This window comes from Canis lupus, chromosome 10 (assembly GCF_011100685.1).
Source record: "Canis lupus familiaris isolate Mischka breed German Shepherd chromosome 10, alternate assembly UU_Cfam_GSD_1.0, whole genome shotgun sequence".
NCBI classification, from domain to species: domain Eukaryota; kingdom Metazoa; phylum Chordata; class Mammalia; order Carnivora; family Canidae; genus Canis; species Canis lupus.
In genome coordinates this window covers 39,445,512-39,471,506 of record NC_049231.1, presented here as the reverse complement: position 1 = coordinate 39,471,506, position 25,995 = coordinate 39,445,512, and the positions used below count along the sequence as shown (strand labels likewise).

At 41.6% G+C, this 25,995-nt stretch overlaps 1 long non-coding RNA gene across 1 annotated transcript; it reads left to right on the top strand.

Moving 5' to 3' along the window:
- The first annotated feature begins 265 nt into the window (after window positions 1-265).
- Window positions 266-5,342, top strand: LOC111097694. Its single transcript, XR_005365730.1, has 3 exons — window positions 266-616; window positions 1,080-1,120; window positions 1,617-5,342. It is a non-coding gene; the product is annotated as an uncharacterized LOC111097694 (long non-coding RNA).
- Window positions 5,343-25,995: the final 20,653 nt, after the last annotated feature.

Genomic DNA, 25,995 nt, shown 5'->3' with positions numbered 1-25,995 from the left:
CAACTAATTAAAACAGTGTGATGCTTGCAATGAGAGTGTGTATGCAAAAGAAGGAGGGGGGTGTATTTTGCACATAAGAGAGATAGAAACAACTTGTGGCCACAGGTCCAACTGTGGCAGTTTGTAAATGTGGCCCTCAATCCTGAGACTTCTTTTCAGGAGAGAGGGTACCTGTGTCCCCTGCCCTTGAACCTGGGCTCTGTGACTACATAATTGATAGGGAAGTAGCTCCCCTGGAGAGAACATGTGGTGTGGCCCTGATGTTGGCCAGTGCCCACCTCTCTGCCCCTCACTTTCCAGCTCCAACCACTGTCTGACTGGGTTCCAGCAGGAAGTTCTTCTGCTGGTCTCACTAGAGTTGTCTGCCACCGCTGTCAGTAGCTTGCTGAGGCTGCGGACATCTGAAGGCTTGACAGGGAGCGCTGGGGTGGCTGGCCTCTCTCCCTCTCTTTACAGTCTCGGGGCCTTTCCATGCAGCATCCTTTGCCTTCCTCATAGGGTGGCGGTGTCAGATGGCAGTTGAACTTTTCACATGGCAGTTATCTTTCCCCCAGAGTGGGAGTTCCAAGAGAATAAGATAGAAGTTGCAAGGCATCTTATGACTGAGGCTTAAAAGGTAAGCCCAGAGTTGGTACCAAAAGGACCACAAAAGGGCATGACTCTCAGGAGATATGGCTGATTGTGGGTGACATCTTTGGAGGTCAGATGGCAGCCTAGATGCTACCTTACAAATAATAGGGAGTCATTGAAGGCATTTAACCAAGAGAGGGATTTGAGTTTTGTTTAAAACACTGATTGAGGGATGGTGGGTAATGCCTGGGTGGCACTTGGGTCGGTTGAGCATCTGGCTATTGATTTTGGCTCAGATTGTGATCTCAGGGTTGTGAGATCGAGCCCTGCATCGGGCTCTGTGCTCAGGACAATCTGCTTCAGATTCTCTCTCCCTCTGCCCCTCCCCCCACTCACACCTCCTCCCCTTCAAATAAATAAATCAATCTTTAAAAAACCAAAAAAAACCAAAGCACTGATTCTGGGACCAGTGGACTAGATCAGGAGGGCATGACCTGTTTCTCTTTTAGGTGACACGGAGGCTTGGAGACCTCTGAAATGCCTACAGAAGGTACATACAGGGCTGGAAATCCCACAACCCCCAAGGCAGAAAGTCTCGGCCCATGTAAATTGGGCAGTCAGAGCTCCCCGGATAGAGAAGCCTCCATATGATTAAATTCTTTCTGCCACATTGCAATGTAACGTCCTAAGGTCCCAGAGGAAGCCAAGAAATGGATAACAGTTGGAAACAAAATGGGATGTGGAATCAGCGACATAAAGTGTAAAAGGCATGTCTTGGTTTCCGTTGTCGCTGGCTAGTGCCAACACCATAATTATGGGGGCCAGGGCTGGGGGTGGGGGAGCTAAGCTAAACATGGAAAGCAAGGGGTAATTGCAGCTCCGATCGCACGGCAAGAGTCCACCCCATCCTCACACCAGCCTGGTGGGTTTTGCTCTGGAGGAGCGGATGCTCGGGTGGGGAGGAAGGCTGCCAACAACGCCGTGCGGGCACTCGCTGCCAAGCCTTGGCTCACCTCCTTACAGACATTGTCCGATTTAATTTTCAGACAGTCATCTGAGGCTGGAGTCACTGTTGTGTTTTTGGAGATGAGGAAGCCAGAACACAACTCACCAAAGATCACACATCTCATAAACACTGGAGCCAAAGATAGAGCCCACGGCTTTCTGGCCCCACCTCCACGCTACGGATTGTATGGTTTTTTATAAGCTCCTCACCAGCAAGCTGTTGCCAGAGCGTTTCTAAATGAAGAAGAAAAGGACTTAACAGCTGGCCGTAGCCCCCTGAGTTCCAGATGTAAGTCTGGCCACAAGTATAGTAACGGCTTCCGAAAAGTCATCTGGCTTCTAAAAAGTGACTGGCTTTATGCTGCAGTCACTCCAACCCAGAGCTAAAAACTCTTTTATATCAGCTCCCTTTAGGAAAAGAGATCTCTCAATTCTACTATTTAAGAATTCTCAACCGTGTCCAGTCGGAAAACTCAGCAAGTGCTACTTCTCTATCCTTTCTACTGGACTCCTTTTGCATGGACTTTCCCAGCCTGTTAAATAAAAAGCAAAGCTTGGAAGGGCCAGAGGTTCTCAGCCAGCAGCGAACTGCACCTGGCTGCAGGGTCTCTATCGTCAGGGATCCATGCAGGTCACATCTCAGCGACGCCACGTCCTGGTCCAGTGTAGTGTTCAGATTCAGAAGGAGGCAGAAATCTCCAAGCCCCACGGAGCGCAATCACTCCTGGTGGCTTCACGGTACCTTATGTGTCACTCGGTGTCCAGCGAGGGGAGAGAAACTCCTTCGAGATCATTTCACACTAACAGAGATCATTTAACAAAGAACCGTCAGCTGGACGGTTGTAGCTGGGGGTGGAGATGACTTAAAGTTAGAGGCTCCGGGAAGAGGCTGCGCAAAGCTGGCACCTGGTGGTCTGAGGAGGTGCTGGCATCGCCAGCTGGTGGGGAGATGCAGCTGGGCCTGGGAGAGCCCAGCCCCACCACCAACCTGATTCCACTGCTCCCATTCCAATGAAGCTGCTGTGTGAGCAGAGCCTGAGCCAGGCGACAGGAGCAGGAGGCAAACCCCAAGGGATCAGCAACCCCCTCCACCTCCCGAGCTCGCCTTCCCCTCCTTGGGAGCCCCAGATTGGCAGAGTCTATCCCAACAGTGGCTGGCCGAGCGATAGTGTGACGTGCAGAGTCCCAGCCCCGGTGTCATAAAATATTATGCAAGTGGGCTTGAGAGAAATGGATCAAGACGCAATAGCTTAATATCTGGTGCATTTGGTGAGACTTTGAAAATACAGTTGACCTCAGAATCCCACCTCCCTCCCCCCTCCAAATCACAGCACTAAAAGACACTCATTCGGGAAAATGTTTTTCATTTAACCACTTGCTTTTTACATTAAGCCATTGCCTTGGTACTGGAAGGGGGAAAAAAGTGTTACATTATTATTGGAAACCCTGCATTGAAGTAATGCAAATCTGTCTTCAAGTTCATTTAACAAAGTGACATTTAAATTACTAAGAAGAATGGAATAAACTCTATGTTATTTGCACTCTCCCAATACACTGGGATGAAATTGTCCTGGGATCAGCAACTGATTAAGCTGATTATATACCTCATACATGTAGGATGTGGTTTTCAACCGGCCACAATCAAAATACAATTTACTTCTGTTAGTATAATAATGTAGATGCTATAAAAGGCATCTTTTGGTAAGTGGTTTTCATTTACATTTCTCCTACTATTAGCAGGGTATTTTCACAGCCTCGCTCTGACTTCTCCCTGCTTCAACCCCAGATTCTTACTGTGGAATCTTTTGGTCCTCTCTGGGTCAGCACTGTGAGGGAACCCTGAGGCATGATGGGAATGGAGCTGGGCCACACAGTGGGAATCACACACACACACACACACACACACCATGCCAGCCTGGCAAGTGTGATCAAAGGTGGGTGGCTCCTGAAAAGGTGTTAGGGAGAAAGCTGTGGGCCTGAAGAGCAGCTAAAACAGTGCCACGTTGAAATGGATCTACCAACCACAGGCATTGTCTGGGTGCATCTGTTCTAAAAGGAACATGGGCATGAGGGCAGTGATGCCCATGGGCAATGGCTCATCCAAAAGGAAGTCAACTGTCTCGTCTCACTCACCACTCAATGCCTGGCCCAGTGCCTGCTGTTTCTCCTCTGCTCAGCATGTTGGTGGTGGGTGTCTGCATACGTCCTCAGATCACAGGAGATCTGCAGGGCAAGGTAAAGGTGTAGACGGCTCTTCTCACTTGCTTCTAGTCCGCCATGCGGGAACACACGCACCCCCAAGCCATCTGTCTGTGTACATTGCCACGACCCAGTCGTGTGTCATTACACTTGCTTATTGCATCATCATCCTGTTCTCATCCCCTTCCAGTTATTCTCAATAATGCACCCAGAGTGAGCTTTTGAAAGCTCTAGTTGGATCGTGCCCTTCTCTTATTTAAAAGCCTTCAAAAGTTTCCATTTCATCTAGACTGAAATAAAAAATTTTTAGCAGAACTTCCAAGGCCCCGCATGATCTCATCGCTGCTAAACCTGATGACTTTATTTGGTGCCATCCTCCTGCCTGTTCAGTCGGCTCTAGCTGTGTGCCTCTTGCTCCTCCCCCTTCCCAGCTTTCCAAAATGTTCTTTCTCCCATGGTTTGCACATATGACTCTTACACATTTTTTATCCCTGAGCTCATAAGTCACTTCCCCAGAAAAGCTTCCCTCGTTCCACCTTTTACCCAATTTAGAGAAGATCTCCCCCATTGTTCATTTCCTTCCAGATCTTAATTATAACTCGTAATCCAAAAGCATGTATCTAGCGAATATCCTGTTTCCCACTAGATGGTAGGTCTCAGCAAGGTAAAGACCTTGTCTTTTTCTTTTTTTAAATTAATGATTGTTTCCCTGGTGTCTAACCCAGGACCCAGCATGCAACAGGTGCTCAATAAATGCTTACAGAACAAACTATTGCTGTAATGACCTATAGCCTGACTTTGCTGTCCTCGAGAGTCTTGTCATCCACTAATGTGGAGAAGGCCGAGTTTGGATGGACTCTGGCCGCATCTTGTCGGTGTCTTTTCAAACCACTTGCCCTCTCAGGCATTCCTAATGCCATCCTCGTCTCATTGGCAGCTGGCTGCTGACATCCAAAATCAGACTAATTTATTCTCTGAGCTTAAGCGGAGCCTACACGAAGCACCCAGCCTACCTTTTCACATGAAAAAATTGATGAAGGTGATCCTCCAAGTTAAGAGCTGACTCTTCTGGCCTCCATCCATTATCAGCTCCAGGAGAACCCCCACACTGAGGCTGTCCTCCAGTGGAGCTTCTCTAATACTGATGTCTGTAAGTAAAAGGGAGACTGGTTATTGTTTTGGGATTTTTTATTTTTTTAAAGATCTTTCCCTTTCTCAATCCCCAGAGCAACCTCTTGAAGTCATGAAAAAATTTTTACTTCCCATTACACATATGCTCGATGGGTGGTGTCTAGTCAGCTAGATGCTGGTCAGAGGACAGGGATTTTGTCTGTGACCTGAGAAAAGCTCAGCCCATTTGAAGGTGGAGTCTAGGTTCACTCATTCAAGGCGCCAGGCACAATGCTGATGAACCACACAGACCTGACCACTGCCACATGCGCCATGTGTTCTAGTGGATGATGGCGTGAAAAGAGAAGCTTCCCTCTCTTGGGGACCTGATAAAAATGAAAATTCTGGGTTTCAGCAAGGAACTGATCTCATTGTCAAAATTCCCTAAAACATGCCAAAATATTAAAAAATTTAAGGGCCTGATGGTTTATGTCATGAATATTTTACTTATTTCCAAATATTCTAGTTAATATAGATGCTATATTATAGGAGCTATAATTAGCTATGGAGATGCTATATTATCTCCTATAAATATAGGAGAATATTTGACACCAGATAAGGAGATTTACATTTCCATGAATACACATCAAGAAAAAAATACCCAAAATACCCAAGAGAGCCTTTATCACCTGTTAAGGTGATAGCAACATGTCTGGTTCTGTGGGTGGGTGGCAGGATGACTATGTCTCCACAAAGAAGAGGCTAAGGTCATGAGTTTAAGGTTTTATAAATTAGGGGAGCCTGGGTGGGTCCATGGTTGAGCATCTGCCTTTGGCTCGGGTTGTGATCCCAGGGTCCTGGGATCGAGTCCTGCATCGGGCTCCCCGCAGGGAGCCTGCTTCTCCCTCTGCCTGTGTCTCTGCCTCTCTCTCTCTCTGTCTCTCATGAATAAAAAAATCTTTTTTAAAAATAAGGTTTTATAAATTAGTAGCCAAGACCAAACTAACACCCCAGTATTACCTAACATTAAACGAGTTAATAATCACTTCAGCCAGTACAGACATGCACTGCTGTGCTGGCCGCAAGCAGGTAGCAGGTGGAATGCAGTCCTTCCTGCGGTGAGAGGAGCAAGTCCCCGTGGGAAAGCCGCCAGGGGGGCGGCCGCGGTCTCGGATCCCAAGTGCCGCACAGACAGCAGTGCAATCTGCAACACCTCAAAACAGAAAAAGGATGTGCCATCATGAAGCCACTATAAAATAGAAACGTTTGGTGCAGCAACATAAAAAAAGCCAGGAAGTTTTCACTCCTACCCAATGTAAGCAGTTTGGCTTTCTTTTTTAAGCTGAAATACTTAAAACAGAGAAATATTATCTGAATGGGATAATCATAGTTGGAGCTTCCATAAGCACCTTTTTTCAAGGCTTTTTGCTTTCTTTACGCTATTCTGAGCTCTATGTCGAAAAGATGAGAGAGAGAAAGCCAGTGGGGGCGCCTGGGTGGCTCAGGGGTTGAGGGTCTGTCTTTGGCTCAGGTCGTGATCCCGGGGTCCTGGGATCCAGTCCCGCATAGGGCTCCCTGTGAGAAGCCTGCTTCTCCCTCTGCCCATGTCTCTGCCTCTCTCTGTGTGTCTCTCATGAATAAATAAATAAAATCTTAAAAAAAATAAAATAAAAGAGAGAAAGCCAGTGGTCTTTCTCCCTGGTTATTGGTTACAGGCTGAACCTGTGCCTTGTCATCTTTAAGCAAACACTGTGGCCATTATTCACTACACCTGCCATCCCCAATTCTGTGGCATTCTGGGAGGAGAAAGGGGGCCTTTCTCAATTGGGCCCGAGAGAGGCCTGAGTGGTACACGGAGGCTGGTTAATTCCACATTCTGCAATTTAAGAGCATTTTTAAAGATTTTTTTATTAGGAGGATTCTTGATCTAAAGAGGTACTTCAGGAAGTAATCAACTGTTATACTGCCAGATTGAGATAATAGCTACTTCTCAGTCTATATCAACTTAAATAATATCCACATCTTGGCCTAAGCACAGAAGAGTGAAGCATTTCAGAACAGATGGATGGGAAAGGGCTTTTTACAGCTAAAAACCCGCAAGACTCACTGAGCAGGGAAGAACACATACTGATCAAGCAGATGAGATAAGAAGCAAATTTTATCCACATCAGTTTATTTCTTATTACTCGGTAAATGAGAGAAAAGGAGGGTAAGCAAAGGAAATGAGAGAGAGAAAAAGCAACAAACTGGGATGTAGAAAAGCAGCCCACTGGTGTCAACTATGAAGCATGTCTTCATTATTCAGAAACTTCCAATTAGTTTAGATAATTTAGTCCATTTTAAAAAGTCATTTTTTAAAAAAGATTTTATTTATTTATTTTAGAGAGAGAGAGTGAGCAGGGAAAGGAGCAGAGGGAGAGGGAGAGGAAGAAGCAGACTCCCCGCTGAGCACGGAGCCCGAAACAGGGGTCTATCTCACAACTGTGAGATCCCGACTCTGAGATCACGACCCTGAGATGATGACCTGAGCTGAAATCAAGAGTTAGACACCTAAATGACTGAGCCACCCCAGTACCCTTGAAAAGTCATTTAAAAATACTTTTGTCCGGGACACCGGAGCCAAAGGAGGCTCCGGTCATGATCCTGGGGTCCTGGAATCAAGTCCAACATCGGGCTCCCTGCATGGAGTCTGTTTCTTCCTCTACCTATGTCTCTGCCTCTCTGTGTGTGTCTCTAATGAATAAATAAATAAAATTCTAAAAATAATACTTTTGTCAGTGTGCTTCCTTTATTGATGATTTAATTTTCTACCCATTTCTAAATTATGTCAAAATATGGAGACCTGGAATTTGGGCTTTTATTATGTTTCATCATTCATGGAAAGTTGGCCCTTTGGGGTGAAGCCAGATCATCCTAGTGAACCCGTAGAGGTGGATCTGAGCGTCAGTGTGGACAGGGTGGCATCTTGTGGAGATGGTCCCAGCAGAAGTCTTGACCACACCTTTTCATGCATGTCTTGAACATATAATACATGTGAAGTACACTTTACATTAGATTGTAAATTTCTTTCTCAGATTTTAAAGTATTTTTACCTTTCTTAACATCAGTTTATAAAACATGGCAGAGCCCTTATAAAAGAGCTGTATTTTTTTCTGCTTCATATTTTGCAGGCTGAAAACTAAAAAGTGATGGGGGTTCCTTGAAATTTCAGAGCATATTATTGACAAAGGTGGGAGCAGGTAAAACCCAAACCAAACAAACAAAAATTCCTTTCCACCAGAACACCTTGCCTTCAACACTAATAGCATCATTGAAATTCCATTCCAAACTCAAGTTAACATAAAATTAAGAAGTCTACGCTTAGGGAGAGCTTTGAAAAATTAAGACACATTTCTCACTAAACTTAAAATCTTCCTAAATGCAAAAAATTGTAAAAAATGTTTTCGCTCATTTTTCATTCATTAAGTAATAAAAGTGGAAGGAAGACAAATTGATATAATCAAGCCATAAACTCAAAAATAAGACTTGCCTTTCAGGCTCTACCAACATAATGCATGTGCTTCTTTAATTACCCTTCAACACCTAGGTGAGCAGGGTTTAGTGCAAATAACTACCTTTCTTTGATGAAAATAATGTTTACATTTCAAGCTGTAGCATAATATGTCAGTTATATTTACAGCAACAATCATTCTAAAGATTTTGACTAACCTTTTTCTAGCATTGGAAACATTTTCAAGAGCACAGTCAGGTACTTATTCCTCATTTGCATGAGGCGGAGCTGTCACTTCAGTCAAAGGAAACATGCTTTCTCATTCACTAATCCACCCATTCATGCATTAGTTGAGTGTCTCCTATGCCTTCTAGGGGCTAAGGCTATGGCAGTGGGGGAAAAAAACCATGTATATTCAGTCTTGTGCCCTACGTTCTAGATGGGGAGACAGGAAATAAACAAAACAAATAAGTATATAATAAGAAGATGATAGGGGTGGCTCGGAGGGCCAGTCGGTTAAGCATCTAGTTCTTGATTTCAGCCAAGTGGAAATCATTATTGGTTTTGTCTGTAGAATGGGTTTAAGATAGAGAGCAGGAGAGCAGTCAGCAAGATATCCAGTGAAAGAGAGCAGAAAAATGGCACAGTGGCTCATAGGGAAGAGGACCAAGGCAAGGGATGATACACATAATACTGCCTCATTAGGCCTCCTTGAGAACTTCACGTAGATTTCAGTATGATACTCTGACATGAGTGGAATCAAGGAGTTGATGTACTAATAACATTTTTTAAATATAGACTTTTTTTTTTGGAGCAGGTTTAGGTTCACAACAAGACCAAACAGAGTTTCCACATATTCCTGCCCCACACGCAGACCCTCCCCACTATTAGCAATGCCCACCCTGTGGTAGATTTATTACAACCAATGCCCTGACCCTGACACATTATCACCCAAATCCCTAGTTGACATCAGGGTTTGCTCCCGGTGTTGACATTCTGTGGGTTTTTCACAAATGTAGTAACAATTGACAGAATTTAAAATAAATTTATGTGGCAATGACATTTTTTACTGTGGTAAAAACACTTAACATGAGCTCTGTCCTCTTAAATTATAAGTACACGGTACAGTATGTTGTACAATGTTGTAGAGCAGAGCTCTAGAACTTATTCTCCTTGCATAACAAACTTTACACCTATTGTACGACAACCCCTCCTTCCCTCTTCCCCTCAGCCAGGTCAACCACCATTTTACTCTGTTACTGTGACTTTGGCTATTATCAACAAACAAAAGATAACAAGTATTGGCGAGGATGTGGAGAAATTGAAATCCTTGTACACTGTTGGTGGGAATGTAAAAAGGCACAGCCTCCATGGAGGACGGTATGGAGGCCTCCCAAAAAATTAAAAATAGAATTTCCATATGATCCAGTAATTCCAGTTTTGGGTTTATATCCCCCCTCAACTGAAATCAGGATCTCTACAAGGTAGCACTTCTATGTCCATTGCAACAAGCCAAGATGTGGAGAAAACCTAAATGTCCATTGATGGATGAATGGATAAAGAAAATAGCAGTATATACATGCAGTGGATAACTATTTAGCCTTAAAAATGGAAATTTTTCCATTTGCAACAATGTAGACAAACCTTGAGGACACTGTGCTAAGTAAAATAAGCCAGTTACAAAAAGACAAATGCTATGTAATTCCGACAGGATTCTAAAGTAGTAATATTCAAAGTATCATTTTTAAATAATTAAAAACATTTTTAAATAATTTAAGTTTCCATTTAAAATAATAACATTTTAGGGGCTCTTGTGTGACTGAGTTCATTAAGTGTCAGACTCTTGGCTTCAGCTCAGGTTGTGATCTCAGGGTCACGGGATCAAGCCCTGCCCCAGGCTCTGTGTTCTGCATCAGGCTCCACACGCAGCAGGGAGTCTGCTTGAGGATTCTCTCCCTCTGTTCTTCCCCCCATTCACTAGCTCTTTCTCTCTCTCTCTCTCTCTCTAATAAATAAATGAAATCTTTAAAATAAAATAATTACATTTTAAAAAGTGGTCATATTTTTATCATGCACTGTTCTGTGGGCTAATCGGGACAAATGCCATCAACCAGAGTTTATAATTTCAAAAACAAAGTATAAGTGTCCTACCTCCAGAGGCAGTGCTTTTCCCTTGATGCCATACAGTGAGCAGACAATGCAGTTAACCACGCTCTGTCCCCACAGCACCCACTTAGGTGTTGAGCAGAAACAAAGTGCTGCTGGCTAAACAGTCATCAGGAATACTAATGAGCCTAACAGAATGTGGGAATTAGTCGAATGTATAAACAGAAGTTTCATATAGCAAAAGAAAATTTCAGATCACACAACTAAAAGATGAACTACACGTATAAGTACAGGCATATTCTGTGCAAAGTACAATTATAACAACACCCACTATTTGTGACATACCGTCTGCTAAGAAATTTATTCCTTTTCGTTAATTATCACCAACCACCTGCATTGCTGAGGCTATCATCCCAATGATGCAGATGCAGAGGCTGAAGCTAAAGGAGCTAGAAAGGGGCCATAGTGGATGCCGACTGAATTCTTGGTGTCTGACAGCAAAGTTCGTGTTTTTACCCTTGCACCCTTACCAAAAAAAAAAAAAAAAAAAAAAAACCAACAACAAACAAACAAACAACAAAAAAAAACAAAACCAGAAATAAATAACTTTCTGCTCATGTCTCACAAAAAACTTCCTGGGGAAAATGAGAATTGCACATTTAAGAATAAAATACTACCTACAGGAAAATGGACAAGGGTAATTCAGCACTCTGTAGCCCTGAATGCATCCTGTTCCTTCTGGAGAATACAAGATAGCTCAAAAGAGGTCCCTCACACAGTGGTCCACAAGAGATGTTCAAACACTTTATGAACTCAGCTGGTAAGATTGTAGATATTTGAGCAGTTTCATCCTAAGATTACTCTTAAGTGTGGCCATGTTGGACCTAAAGGAGCAAAGTACGCCCTTGCTATACATATTTTTAACACTTTGCATAATTCTGTCATCTACCCAGAGAACCAGGCCTCGTTAATATTCCGCAGCAGACCAAAAAATCTAGACAGAATGGGTCAAGTTTCCATCATCATGTTAAACCATATTATATTGCCATTTCAGCAATAATGTCAGTAATTAGATATTGGCTAAGTGCCTAAATCCTGGTTTGCATCTATAATTTAAATACGTATCATACTAAATAGTGTCATTGTGCAAAGCCAAGAGGTATTCAGTAGTTGGTGTTTTCCCCTTTCCTGAGACACAAAGAAACTTATTCTGCTCTCCAGAATGCAGGTGTAATGTTGGAAAATGCCTTGAAAATTCCACTCGTGCATTTGCCCGGGAAAATAACTGACTTTTTAAGTTATAAAAATATACTGGCTTTTCCATCTGAGTGGGTGGATGGAAATCGGTAGAAATGTATCATTTCCAGCTGATTTATTTATGTTATTGAAACCTTGAAAACAGTTCAAAATAAACAGCCCTAAATAGTTAGGCTCATAGGCTGAAATGTTTATCATACTTATTGTTTTGCATTGAACCTTCACTTGCACACAGGACAATTAGATCAAGACCATTTCAGTACATCTGGGACTTGTCTTTTCAAAAAGTTACTTGCTGTGGATGCAAGGAAAAAGCAAATGTCTCTTTTTTTAAGATTTTTTATTCATTTGAGAAAATGAGAGAGAACACAGCAGGGGGGAGGGGCAGAGGGAGAAGCAGACATCCTGCTGAGCAGGGAACCCAACTCGGGGCCTGATGCCAGGATCATGGGATCATGGCCTGACTGAATGTAGTTGCCCAACAGACTGAGCCACCCAGGCACCCCCAAATATCTTCTTAAACTCAAGTGTAACAAATCTGTGGCAACCAAAGAATTTCTAAAAACCTGGATGGGAGATGGCAGTCAAGCTATGTATGCCTCCTCTTCCCACACTGAGTGTCAGACAAATGGGAAGTAGTATATAGCATCTGCATACAGTATCAGTAGTTGAACTTGAATTTCATTGCAAAATGGCTTTGGTCGCAGCTTGGGCTATTTACAGAAAGCCTATTTCAGTTCTCCTTAGCCCAAATTAAACAGTCTTAGAATGTGGTACTTATAAAAGGAAACAAAGGGCCTATTTATTTGATATTGTGCATCAAAAAGAGAAGATATAAATTGCATTAATCTCCCATCTTTCTATTCTGACTCCCTTGTCTTCATGATCTGGGCACTCTTACTCAGGATGGTTGTAAATGGTCAAAGACAGATTGAATGACCTGTCTTATTGACTGGCTTGGCCACTTGGTTCCCTATTTTCTGTCCCTTGGCTTATTCTTTTGAGAGAGATAAGAAGGAGGCATACAGATTAAGCATTATGGGAGATTACTAAATGTAGTCACAATTTGTAACTCTGCCATCAAAACCTAAAGTCTATTTCTCCAGCCTCTGTGACCTGCTCCGAACAAAAAAATCCTGTGGAAGTGAGGTTGTATGAATTCCAAGTGCAGGTGTCAAGAGGCCTTGCTGCCACTTCTCTTGCTGCTGGGAACCCTTTTGCCACATGTGGACAAGCCCAGCCTGGTGTGCTAGACAATGAAACCACTTGGGGCTGACCTTACAGCTGTCCCAGGCTTCCCAGCTGAGGCCCAGACATGTGAGGGAGACTTGGCAAGAAAAGTCAAGCTGAGAACAGACCAGAGAGGCACCCCAGCGAGCTCAGCCCAAATTGTCCAAGTTTGAGGTATTTGTTACACAGTGATAGGTAACTGTTACAAAAACTATAGGCCATCACAGCCCTCTTAACAGTGATTCCCTGTCCTCAATCCTTTCCACTGAAAGGACATTGTTTCTAACAGATCTTTATCTGCCAAAGGTGATTATATCAGCAACTAGTTTATATGCCTGAAGAAGACAAGCTTAATTGTGAAAATCAAAAGGTTTCCTAGATAAGGTATGTTGGGCAACAAAGAAATTAATTCTAGTCTATTAAACAAATTAAGCCAAAAGAAAAGCATTCCCCTGGGTTGAAAGAGCTATAGATTAAAGGTTCTCAATGACAAGAATCTCCAAAGAATCAACAGAAGTACCTCCAAAATAAAGACTAAATACGACAACTCTGGCAGGATAAGAGGGCACAATACTGTCCTAGGAAAGTAGCAGGCAGATGTTTCTCCTCACTTACCTCTCTCCTGCTTTCTGCTCCACACTGCTTTGGTGAGCAAATGGGGAGCACACCCAAAGGAAGAGAGAAAGGACCACACTCCACTTCCTTGGTCCTCCTACAGAAGTCACCAGCTGGGCAGGGGAGCAGTTTTCAGCTAAGTCAAGTTTAAAGATTTGTTCATTGTAGATAGGATGGTACATCAGAGGGATCTAATCCTCACCTTGAAGCTTGTAGCTTCCCCGTAAAGGGCCAGAATTTGTGTAGGTGATAATCAGGTCCTCCTGCAATATTACATTCAGAAGGGAAAAACTGGTGTGTTAACCACTTTGACTCAACCACTTTTGAGTTGGTTTTGACTTAACCACTTTTGAGTGGTTTTGACTTAACCACTTTTCCTTCTGGTGTCCTAAATATACAATTTAAAAGGAATCAGAAAATTGCCTGGCTCAGAGGTGGCAAATTATTTCTAAGCTTAGTAGTCTCTAAAATGTTCCTAGGAGTGGTATACCTGGCTGACTTGGTCAGAGGAGCATGCGACTCTTTATCACAGGATCATGAGTTCAAGCCCCATGTTGGGTGTAGAGATTACTTAATATAAATAATTTTTAAAAATTCCCAGGAGCTATATGTCTCCATATATCAGATCAATCCTATATTTTAGAGAACTAGACAGTAAAAGGAAAGAGAAGATAGTGTGGATGCCCAGTATATTCTACTAGCAGTAACAATCGTGGGCTGGTGTTGGTGATATAACTTACAAGACGCAATAGTCTTCACTTAGCAGCAAATTTAGTTCTTTATGAAAAAAATACAAATGGATCACAGACCATACGATCATTTTACAGTTGAGAATGTAAAATATGAAACTTTGAGAAAAAAAATAACACAGGGCAAAATCTTTAAGTTTTCACTCTGGACATCAAAAGTGTGATCTATATGCAAAGAAACAAACAATCCAATCATGAAATGGGCAAAAGACATGAACAGAAATTTCACAGAGGAAGACATAGATGTGGCCAACACGCACATGAGAAAATGCTCTGCATCACTGGCCATCAGGGAAATACAAATCAAAACCACAATGAGATCCCACCTCACACCAGTGAGAATGGGGAAAATTAACAAGGCAGGAAACCACAAATGTTGGAGAGGATGTGGAGAAAGGGGAACCCTCTTGCACTGTTGGTGGGAATGTGAACTGGTGCAGCCACTCTGGAAAACTGTGTGGAGGTTCCTCAAAGAGTTAAAAATAGACCTGCCCTACGACCCAGCAATTGCACTGTTGGGGATTTACCCCAAAGATATAGATGCTGTGAAATGGCAGGACACCTACACTCCAATGTTTAGAGCAGCAATGTCCACAGTAGCCAAACTGTGGAATGAGCCTCAGTGTCCATTGAAAGATCAATGGATAAAGGAGATGGGGTCTATGTATACAATGGGATATTACTCAGCCATTAGAAATGACAAATACCCACCATTTGCTTCAACGTGGATAGAACTGGAGGGTATTATACTGAGTGAAGTAAGTCAATCAGAGAAAGACACTCATCACATGGGTTCACTCATACAGGGAATATAAATAATAGTGAAAGGGAATAAAGGGGAAAGGAGAGAAAATGAGTGAAAATATCAGTGAGGGAGACAGAACATGAGAGACTCCTAACTCTGGAAAATGAACAAGGGGTAGTGGAAAGGGAGGTGGACGGGTGGTTGGGGTGACTGGGTGATGGGAACTGAGGGGGGCATTTGATGGGAAGAACACTGGATGATATGCTATATGTTGGCAAATTGAACTCCAATAAAAAAATTTTTAAGTGTGATCTATAAAAGGAAAATGTAATAGATTAGAACTCAACAGAATTAAAAACATTTGCTCTATGAAAGACCCCATTAAGAGTATGAAAAGACAAAAGTACCTAGGTGCCTCCATCTCTTGGTCTTTTTGGCTCAAGTCATGCTCTCAGGGGCCTGGGATCGAGCACTGTGTGGGCTCCCCACTCAGTGGGGAGTCTGCCTGTCTCCGTCTCCCTTTGCCCCTCACCCTCTCCTGTTTACTCTCTCTCTCTAAAATAAATAAATCTTTAAAAACAAAAAATATGAAAAGACAAACTACACAGTAGAAGAAAATATCTGAAAACCATGTATCTAACAAAGGACTTATATCTGGAATATGTAAGGAAGTCCCAAAGTCATCTTTTAAAAAAATTCTTGTTAGAAAATAGGCAAAATACATGAAGATACACAGATGGCAAATAAGCACGTAGTAAACTCTTCAATTTCATTAGTCATCAGGGAAATACAAATTAAAATCACCATGAAATACCATTACACACTGATTAGATGGCTAGAATAATAATTTTTTTAAAATAGTGTTAACACCCAATGCTGGTGAAGATGTAGAGAAACTGGATCACTCAGACATTACCAGTGATAATGTAAAATGGTACCACTGCTCCAGAAAATAGTCTGGCAGTTTTCACTAAAACTAAACTTGTAACTATCATGCAACCAGTAATGACATTCCTGGGCAATTATCCCAGAAAGAGAAAAATTTACGTGCATACAAAAACCTGTACATAAATGTTCGTAGCTGTTTTGTTCATAATAGCTGAAAACTGGAAACAAACCAGATGACCTTCAAGGAGCAAAGGGTAGACAACCTGTGGTATATCCATGCCATGGAATACTACTCACCAGTAGCAAGGAGCAGACTTTTGACCCACATAACTACTTGCATAAATCTCCAGGGAATTATGCTGATGAAAAAAAATCTAAAATCTTTGCATCATTCCATTTATATAACATTCTTAAAATAACATAATTATAGAGACAGACTAGATTGGCAGTCACCAGAGGTTTGGGGGTGGTAGTTGTGAGGGGATGCTATAAAAAGATAGCACAAGAGAAGCTTTGTGGTTATGGAACTCTTGTGTATCTTGACTGTGGTGGCGAGTACATGAATCTACACAGGAGATACATTTGGACATTCTCTCTCTCTCTCTCTCTCTCTCTCTCTCTCTCTCTCTCTTCCTCTCCCTCCAAGATCCTCATCCCTTAAAGGGCATATAGAACTGGTAAAATCTGATAGGCTCTGTAAATTATTGATTTCCTGATGTGACATTATTCTATAGTTATGCAAGATGTTCCCATGCTTGAGAGGAACTGGGTGAAAGGTACATGAAACTTGCAAGTATGCTTTTTGCAACTCTTTAATCTATAATTATTTTGAATTTTTAAATGTTTAATATATAATCATACCTTAAATTTTGGCCACTCTCTAATGATTTCAGAATAAAAATTTTAAGTTTTTGTGGTTTTGTTGTTGTGCTGTTTTTAGAGAGGAGGAGTAAGAGAGGTAGAAAGAGAGAGAGAGAGCGCTCAAGCAAGAGGCAAAAAGAGAGGCAGAGGTAGAATCCAAAGCAGACTCTATGCCCCAGCACTGGAGCCCAGCGTGGGCCTTGATCTCACAACCCTGAGATCATGACCTGAGCCAAAATCAAGAGTCAGATGCTAAACTGACTGAGCTATCCAGGCATCCCCCAAAATAAAAGCTTTGAACAAAACGAAGAAGGCTGCAGGATGGGAATAGAGCACACACAATAACAGCCAACATGAAGTCTCATGATTGCCAGGCACAGGTTCCCATATCCTGGTCATTCATTCAGGATGGGTCACCAGAGATGGGGCTGAGCAGGGGTGGCTCACGGAAGCCTTCAGCTGGTTAGACCTGTGCCTCCCATTCTCCATTTAACCAATACTGGTTTCTCATCACTCAGTAAGCAATCTCAACAATAAGGCCCGGGTGCTAGCGCTGGTACATAGACCTAGGCTGAATTCTATTTATCTTGGATCTCACATAGGGATCCTCTTGATGGATTCTTATCTGTATTGGAAAGGGCGTTCAATCAACACCTCTGGTGTCCCTAGGGGAAGCTAGAGGAAAAGCCACACCAGTGGCTGTTCCCCATCCTTTTACCATTGCAATACCACACAGTGACATTTACAGATAGCTGCCAAACACTCAGAACTGGTCTGGGCTGTGTGGTGAATTCAATCTGAACTCCAGAAAATAAATGAGAATGAGATTCTAGCAAAATAAAAATGACCAATGTCTGGGGTCTAGGGAAATCTACACACCCTGTTAACTGGTAGAAACCAAGTCTTGGATGGCTTCTTTCCCATTCTAGTTTAGTGTGTGTGTGTGTGTGTGTGTGTGTGTGTGTGTGTGTGTGTCTATCTGTCTGTCTATACATCTGTTTTTATTGCTCATTAGGGGAATAGATCATCCTTCTCAAAGTATAGAAGGAAAACTTATTTCTGATAATGACTATAGAAATCAGAAGAAAGTTTAAAGTATGTAAGTAGGCATCTTATTAGGGCGAGAAAAGACAACTGTGTTCTCAATGACTCAAGAAAAAGAAAGTAATAAAATGCTATCCAGAAGGCTGGGAGAGATAAGGATTTGTTAAAGGAGCTTAAACAGCCAATAGCACATTTAAGACTTCAAGTTTTTAAATGGTGGGGTAAAGAGGATTGCCTTGCCTCCTCCTCAAAAATCATGCTGGACCGCTAAAAGAGAAAGTACATACAAGAATACTAAAAGAACAGGGGATCCCTGGGTGGCTCAGCGGTTTGGCACCTGCCTTTGGCCCAGGGCGCGATCCTGGAGACCCAGGATCGAGTCCCACGTCGGGCTCCCTGCATGGAGCCTGCTTCTCCCTCTGCCTGTGTCTCTACCTCTCTCTCTCTCTGTGTGTGTGTGTGACTATCATGAATAAATAAATAAAATCTTAAAAAAAAAAAAAGAATATTAAAAGAACAAAAAAACAGAAGCAAAATCCGATCCCACTGGGATAAGGAGACAACTGCAACCTGTGAGGAGGGGCTGGTAAAAGTGGGGAAGGTCAAACAGAAGTGGGAGGTGTCCCAGGTCTCCAGAGACACAAGCGGATGGGGACACCTAGATGGTTCAGTGGTTGAGTGTCTGCCTTCGGCCCAGGGTGTGATCCCAGAATCAAGGATCGAGTCCCACATCGGGCTCCCTACATGGAGCATGTTTCTCCCTCTGCCTGTGTCTCTGCCTCTGTCTCTCTCAATCTGTGTCTCTCATGAATTAATAAATAAAATCTTAAAAAAAAAAAAAAACAAGTGGATGGTGAAGCTCCTCTTAGCCTCCAGCCCAAGCACCCTTCCCTTGCTGTGTGCTGCTGCTGGCAAACCACATGTATCCTGCTGGAGTCTGCCAGTAGAGGTTGCTAGAAGAGGACCAGGAGGAGGGGGGAGAGGAGTGTGTTCAGGGCTGGGGTTCATCCCAGTAGTGGCAGTCGGGTCCACAAACAGCTGATTTCGGTTTCCAGTTTTTTCTCCTAGAACATAATCTGATCCCCTCTGAAATAGCAACCAACTGGCTAACATCCTTGCAGAGGCCTGTGTTCCCCACCCACCAAGCTCCCCTGTTGTGATGTTTCCAGGCTCTCCCCTGACTTCTCCAGTGCTAGGAGTAGTAGCTGCCTCCTGCAGTTCTTATTGCTATGTTAGGTCAGTGTTCCTTTTCCCATTTTCCATCTTCCAGTATCTGTTCCAGTATCAAGCTCTTATACTAAACTCACTCTTCTACAATAATGTGGAGTTCTGTTTTCCAACTGGACTCTGAGTGATAAGAAAGCACCATCCTCAGAAGTAAGAAATACACTCAAGGGGTAAAATTAATCATTCTCGAGGGCTGGTTGATGCAATTTATTGGTTTATTAGGAAGCTTTCAGAAGCAAGGAGGGTGATGCTGGATAAACCATCATATAGATCACCGTTGCAGAAAGAGGTGTCTTGGTGTAATGGAAGGGGAGGTCAGGGGCTCAGCCTCATGAACTGTCTGTAGGGCTTATGTCCCATATCCAGGGAGAAGTCAGAGCCAAGAGAACACTCACACAGCCTCCTGTCACAGGAATTCTTTCCAGCCTGGAGCATGACCTCGCCTGCTATCTACACACACCTCCCATAGATATAACTGGTCTGGGAAGAACTCATCTCATTCAAAGGTGAACAATAATCCCAAATGAACTTTCCATAAATTTTATGCAGATACATACCATGTTCTACATGAGAAAACAATAGCATAAGAATAAATAACCAAAATTCTAAGAATTCTAAAATATCAACACATACAGTCAAGCAGCAAGTTTTACAATAATATAAAATGACTAAAAAGGATTTATTTTTTTGCATTGGTAAGATACTTCAGCATTAGGGCACCTGGGATAGTTCACTCGGTTAAGCATTTGCCTTTGGCTAGGGTCATGATCTCGGGGTCCTGGGATCAAGACCCACATTGGGCTCCCTGCTCAATGACAATTTTGCTTCTCCTTCTCCCTCTGTGATCTCTCTTGCTCTCACTCTCATTCTTTCTCAAATAAATAAATAAAAATCTTTTTTAAAAAAATCCTTCAGCATTAAAAATTTCAACTGTAAGGCGCCTAGATGGCTCAGTTGGTTAAGCATCTGGACTCTTGATTTCTGCTCAGGTTATGATTTCAGGGTCCTCAGATTGAGCCCACATCCATTCTGCATTGGGACAGAGCTGCTTAAGATTTTATCTCTCACTGGGACACCTCGGTGGCTCAGCAGTTAAGCATCTGCCTTCAGCCCAGGGCATGAGTCCCATCAGGCTCCCTGCATGGAGCCTGCTTCTCTCTGCTTATGTCTCTGCCTCTCTCTGTGTGTCTCATGGATAAATAAAATAAAATCTTTAGAAAAAAATATTCTCTCTCTCCCTCTCCCTCTGCCCCTATCTCTGGAACTCTCTGTCTCTCTGTCTTTAAAAAGAGAAAAAATTGTTTTAAATTAAATGTTACATTAATGAATCAAAAATAAAAGCCAAATAACTGGTGGTGATTTTTATAGGTACAAAATATGAATAAAATTATATATTTATCATAAAAAATCTTTAACAAAAGAAAATTTTCTTCAATATTTTAAACAGCATTTATCAGAAGTCAGTAGTAAATAATTCTGAAAAATTAAAGGTATTCTGACTAATGTCAGGAACAAGACAAGTATGCTCAGTATCTGCATTATTCAATACTGAAGTACATTGGGTAGTCTATTTAATGGAATAAGTCTAGAAGACAAGATGAGGAGAATAGATAAGGAGGCAATATTTACATAAGATATGACTGTCTACATAGACAAAAACTACCTGAAATGAATATAATGTTACATGTCAATTGTATCTCAATTTAAAAAAATAAGCATTTACAAGTTAATATCTTTGTTTCTAACTAACCATAACTAGTTAGGAAGGAATTTAAAACAAAATCCCATTTGTAAAATGAAGAACCAAAAAAATTTTCAATAAGAAAAAAATATATATACACCTGTACAAAAAAAAAAAAACTATGTAGCTTTACTGATAAACATGAAATAAGGCTCTGTTGATTGGGAAAACCCACCATACTTTTAGACAGGAAGACTCAAATAACATAAAGATGTCAATCTTCCCAGTGCCATATATAAGCATCATGCTTTTTCAATCAGAATATCAATGGAATTTTGTAGAGACTTAATAAATTGATATTAAATTTCATCTGGAACAGTCACTCCATAAGAACTGCCTAGAAATGTTTGAAAAACAGAATAACGAGTAGAGATGTGTCTTATCAGATGTGAAGATGTCCTTAAAAACTATTATAATTAAAGTAGCATGTAATTATGTCAGGAAAAGACAACTGTATATTATATCAGAATATAATCCAGAAACACATATCATATCCATTTGATACATGAAATATATAACATTTTAAATCAGTAGGTAAAAAATGAATTATTCAATATATGGATATGGAACAACTGAATATCCATTTTGAGTAAATCAAATTTAGATTACTACATTGTGAGATATACATAGATATATCAGTGAGGATATATATTGTGAGATATATATATATGTATATGTATATATATAATATTGTGAGAACTATATTGTGAGATATGTATCAGTGGTAGTTTACAAAACTATTAGAGAAAATTTTAAAGAAAAGTTTTTTTTTAATCTTTATTGGATAATGACCTTCTACATAATTTCCAGAAGCCAGAGAAAATTGGACATAATTCCTAGATTTTCCTACTAAAATTTAAACTTGTTCTATGTTGAAAAAAACTGCCATAGACAGGGCATCCCTGGGTGGCTCAGTGGTTTAGAGTCTGCCTTCAGCCCAGGGTGTGATCCTGGAGTCCTGGGATCGAGTTCCGCATCAGGTTCTCTGCATGGACCCTGCTTCTCCCTCTGCCTGTGTCTTTGCCTCTCTGTGTGTGTCTCTCACGAATAAATAAATAAAATATTTTTTAAAATACCATAGACAAAGTGAAAAGATGAAACAGATTAAGAGACAATGTTTACAACTCAGAGAACACAGAGGGGACAGCAGGGCGCTGCATTCTCCTTTCAACCTGAGAGGCTTGGTGACCTGGTGAGCCTAATCATTAATTTTCAACAGCTCAGTGGAGTAGGGGTAGAAGAAAAGGCCCAAAGAGGGAACTAGGAGGGAGCTAAGGGTGTTACCCACCCCACAAACCTGAAACATCAAGGGGCAACAATCTCACAGTAAAGTCAAACTAGAAATAACACTTCCCCTACTCCATTGGACTGGAAAGACATGGCCGATCTCAAAGCTGGTGGTTGAATAGCAAAACTATCACCCATCCTTAAGGCAATGAAACAGCCTGAATTTGACTTAACCAGGGGGTTCCAAAAGCCTCAAGGCAAGAATTTAATCTAGAATGTCTGGGAATGTCCCCAGAAATCTAGCAAAAGTAAAAAAAAAAAAAAAAATCCTTTTTTTCAGAAATGCACCTTTATCCCAGGTCCCAAGTATTCCCCCCACCCCTTCCAAAAATCAAAACAAAAAACAAAAAACAAACAAACAAAAAAAAAAAACAAGGAAAATGAGTAGCTTTCAGTCAAAACCAAACCAAACCATGAAACACAAGAAAACACAAGCACCATGAGAGATAGCACCAACCAGAGCTAGAAAATTCTGACCTACAAATACTTTAGATGACTCATTCTCAAAATACAGTCCCTAAACTAAGCAGCATCAGCATCATGTGGCAATTTGTTGGACATAGAAATTCCTGCTAATCACAAACTCTAAGGGTGAGGCCCAGCCATGTGCGATTTAAGGGGTTCTCAGGTCATTCTGATGTACACTCAAATTTAGGAACCACTGCTCTAAATATTAAATGTAAAGAACCAGTGTGTGGTGCAACTATGTTAGATGCGTTCCTCAAGAGAGGCTTGGAAACATGACAAAAGGGCAAACAATTCTGAATGAAGCCAATGAGGGCTTTCAGAAGTGAAAAATACAGTAAACAGAATTTAAAATTCAGCTGATCCATTTAGCAGCAGACCAGATGGACAGGGCTGAGGAAAGACTTACCTGAAAGCTAGAAGCAAAGAGATAGTATGGAAAATTTACAGAGACATGAAGGAGATAAAGTATGAGACACAGGTTAAAAGACATGAAGCATTGAGTGAATATGCATGTCTTCTATATTTCATGATGTAAAGGACACATTTTAAAATGCCCAAATGAGGGGCAGCCCGGGTGGCTTAGGGGTTAAGCCACCTTCGGCAGAGTTTGATCTTGGAGATCCCAGGATCGAGTCCCATGTCAGGCTCCCTATGTGGAGCCTGCTTCTCCCTCTTCCTGTGTCTCTGTCTCTCTCTCTCATGAATAAATAAATAAAATATTTTTAAAAAATAAAATAAAATGCTCGAATGACATGTATAATGAATACAAGCCAATTAATGTATACACACTAAGCTCTGTACCCCATGGAGACGTTCAAAATTGTAAGAACCCTGCCCCAGGGAACAGAGTTGGAGAGACTACAGTCACCTGGGAAAAATATGGCCTTCAGACCATTATCATCCATTAAAGGATAGTAGGGCAAAGGGCAAAGGTAAAAAGGTGGGCATGTGAGCCTGTGGCAGCATTTTCTAAAAGGAGCACACAGCCAGAGAGGCTTCTCCCCACACCAGATGAGCAGAGGGTCTGAATAGACTGTTAAAAATACTGGGTTCAGCTGAGGTCACTAGGGTAGAGTAATCTTATATTTACATTGTTTTTTAAGAAATTAATGTGAGAACTGTTAAATTGCTTTCTTTAAAAAACAATTTTATTTATTTATTTGAGGGAAAGCACGAGCAGGGAGAAAGGCAGAGGGAGAGGGAGAAGCAGGCTCCCCGCTGAGCAAAGAGCCAGACTCAGGACTCCATACTAGGGATCATGACCTGAGCCAAAGGCAGTCACTTAACTGACTGAGACACCCAGGTGCCCCAAAATGTCAAATTTCAATCAGACTTCAAGGCAAAAGGTAGACTAAGTAAAAGTCTTCGCACTTTTCCTACAAGAGAATTCAAGACATTGACTGTCTAGTAAATTGAAGAGTGTAAATTAAAAGTTGCTTATGGCAAGCAATCCGTACCAATAGTCCTTACAAACAGCAAAACTGTGCAGATTTTATACGCTTTAGAAAGTATATGGTTAAAACTAACATCTAATTATAATGGAGTGCAGCCCAGGTGGCTCAGCGGTTTAGTGCTGCCTTCAGCCCAGGGTGTGGTCCTGGAGACCTGAGATCAAGTCCCAAGTCGGGCTCCCTGCATGGAGCCTGCTTCTCTCTGCCTGTGTCTGTGCCTCTCTCTGTGTGTCTCTCATGAATAAATAAATAACATCTTTAAAAAATAGAATTATAATGGAAAAAAAAACCTCTTGGAAAACTAAAAATACAGCACTATCACCTGGACATGATAAAGAATATCTAATTTAAGGGGCGCCTGCCTGGCCTGGTTGAAAGAGCATGAGACCCTTTGTCTTAGGGGTCATGAGTTTGAGCCCCACACTGGGTGCAGAGATGACTAAAAATAAATAAATAGAACTTTTTATGAAAAAGATTATCTAACGTAAAACAATAGCCAATACCATACTTACACAAGTCATCCAAAAGATGATCATTATTAAATAAAGAAGAGGTCAAAGATGGCTGCTATCTACAGATTACTCCCATTTGAAAGGAAACTAAGAAAACACACTAAACTTTCTCCTTATCTTTGAGATTCTCAATTTGACCATACCATACTTGGAGGTAGAATTGATTTTATTACCTAGCCTGTTAACTTTTCCAACCTGAAATCTTTTATTATTCCTTTCCTTTTAGAAAATGGAATATTAAATTCTATTTAACAACAGGCAGTTATTTTAAAAAAGAAGCCAAGTGGAAATAATAATTGAAAACTGTACCTGCCAACATAAAGAATTGAATGGGTAGGGTGAATGTCAACATGGATTCCACCGAAAGTAGACTTTATGAGCAGAAGATCGGGTCGAGGAACCCTCTCGTCAGAAAGTAGTAATTCTACCTCAGAAACTAATTTAAGAAAGAGGAAAGGAAAGAGAAAGAAAGAAAGAAAGAAAGAAAGAAAGAAAGAAAGAAAGAAAGAAAGAAAGAAAGAAAGAAAGAAAGAAAGAAAGAAAGAAAGAAAGAAAGAAAGAAAGAAAAGAAACTCAGTGTACTAATAACAGGAGTGCCAAACAGGGCAGAGAGAAACAGAGGAGAAGAAGCATTTGAAAAAAATTATGCCTCAAAATTCTCCGAACTTTAGAGAAAAAAGCAAATCACATACAAAGAACCAAAATAAAACAGACTTTCAATATCACTGGCAACCAGAAGACAGTGGTAACACATGAAACATGCCTAAAGGGGATAGCTAAATGGGACTGCATTCCTTCCTGTCTCTGAGAGACAAGAAAAGAGGGGAAAGACATGGACCAAAAAGATAGTAGGGGAGAGCAAGCTGGTCTGAGGCTGGAGAGGATGCCAGGAAACACAGCCAAAAGAAATGTCTCAATTGGTGAAATAGGCAAAGAATATTTAAGGACAATAGTTTTGAAGAATTACCTGAGCCATGGTTCAGAAATTTACAGTAAAATATTTTCTTCTGCTGAATGCTATGAGTGTGTGTGTGTGTGTGTGTGTGTGTGTGTGTTGTGTTGTAACAAACTCAACAGAAGAGGCTGGATATACTATCTGGATTGATGTGTAGTAGATAAGACAGCCTCACTGAGATGAGGAGCTTGGAGACAAAGATCACCAAAAGGATGTAAACTCCCAATATTTTTAGAAATCTTAGGAGGCAGAGAGGATAGGACATCCACAAAGCTCTGAGTCAAGTCCATCTGGACAGCCAGGGTCCGGGAGACTTCATTCCAGCTGACATCTGGGTGACTAGCACTTCCACCTCCAGAACAAAACAGTGTTCTCCAGGGTGGTTCCTGCACCTTGGGGTTTCCCTGTATAAATCCCCTGACAAATGTCTCCCATAGCCCTGGGTCCTCAAAACTTTCTCAGTTCACTCCCCTGTCCTCAGTCTG